The sequence below is a fragment of the Lathyrus oleraceus genome, chromosome 5, assembly GCF_024323335.1.
Source record: "Lathyrus oleraceus cultivar Zhongwan6 chromosome 5, CAAS_Psat_ZW6_1.0, whole genome shotgun sequence".
In the NCBI taxonomy this organism is placed as follows: Eukaryota; Viridiplantae; Streptophyta; class Magnoliopsida; order Fabales; family Fabaceae; genus Lathyrus; species Lathyrus oleraceus.
This window is the reverse complement of record NC_066583.1, coordinates 77,889,473-77,890,997: the sequence shown is the minus strand read 5'-3', so window position 1 is coordinate 77,890,997 and position 1,525 is coordinate 77,889,473. Positions and strand designations below refer to the sequence as shown.

The 1,525-nt window shown below is 41.8% G+C and overlaps 1 pseudogene; it reads right to left on the bottom strand.

Moving 5' to 3' along the window:
- Nucleotides 1-991: 991 nt before the first annotated feature.
- Nucleotides 992-1,091, bottom strand: LOC127089198 (uncharacterized; annotated as a pseudogene).
- Nucleotides 1,092-1,525: the final 434 nt, after the last annotated feature.

Genomic DNA, 1,525 nt, shown 5'->3' with positions numbered 1-1,525 from the left:
AACAGAGCGAGAGTTTGAGATAAAACCTTTAACCAATAAAGTTAACTGAAACGATTTACTTTAAAACCAAGAAACCGACAAAGACTTGATTCCCTAGTTTTGACGAACTACATACCGATATCCGTTTTATTAATATTTAATCTAGATCTTAGTTTAGCCTTTAGTTTTTCCCCAAATAATCAAACATTTTTCACCTTAGATTTACGTAGTAACCTTAGATAACGGTATATCGATTCATAAGTCCCTGTGGGATCGATATCTTTTAAAACTACGCGATAGAACTGTGCACTTGCAGTTTGTATCCCATTCTCGACTCACGCAGTCGAGCGATCAAGTTTTTGGCGCCGTTGCCGGGGACTTTTATTTAATCGATATCGTAACTCTTCCGTTACGCTGTAGAGACTAAGGTTTCTTTTTCTTCTATTCTTTCTTTCGTTGATTTGTATGCCACGCACTCGCTCACAAGGCGAACCGCTCTATCTACGAATCAACGATATCGAACTATATCTCCGAGTCTTACGACGAATTCGGGAATATCGTGCTGAAAACAATCTCCCTCCTATCGAACTTCCTGATATCAAAAACCTTTTTCCTTCGATACCCGAGATGGCAGAACCAGCTCGTGCTCTTAGAGATTACGCCGCTCCATCGCAAGATGAACCACATTCAAGTATTGCTCCGCCCGCAATCGAAGCAAACAACTTTGAACTTAAACCTTCGCTGTTGCAGGCTGTGCAACAGAACCAATTCTCTGGAAATCTTACCGAAGATCCAAACCTTCATTTATCCGTATTTGTTCAATACGCTGATACTGTTAAAGCTAATGGTGTCACTTCAGAGGCAATTCGACTTCGTCTTTTTCCTTTCTCCTTAAGAGATAGCGCTAGAAGATGGCTTCAATCTCTTCCTTCCAACTCAGTCACCACCTGGAACGAGTTGAAGAAAGTTTTTCTTGCCCGATATTTTCCGCCAAGCAAAACAGCTATGTTAAGAGCCCAGATAAACGGATTTAAACAGAAAGACAACGAGTCTCTTTTCGAAGCATGGGAAAGATACAAAGACATGATGAGACTTTGCCCACACCATGGTTTGGAAGACTGGTTAGTAATTCACACATTTTATAATGGTCTCTTATACAACACAAGGTTAACAATAGACGCCGCTGCAGGTGGTGCACTAATGAACAAACCTTATGCTGATGCTTACCAGCTTATCGAGAGCATGGCCCAAAACCACTATCAGTGGGGAACCGAACGAACAACGGTGGAAAAACCTCAACCGAAAACTGGCATGTACGAGATAAGTAACCTTGATCACGTCAATGCAAAAGTGGATGCTTTGGTCCAGAAAATTGAAAGTTTAAACGTATCACCTCCAGCCGCCGTGGTTGCTATAACTCAGAATTGCGAGGTCTGTGGAATCCAAGGCCACACTCCTGCGGAATGTCAACTCTTGACTGGAATCCAAGCAGAGCAAGTAAACTATGCTCAAGGAAGCCCCTATTCGAATACCTATAACCCAAATT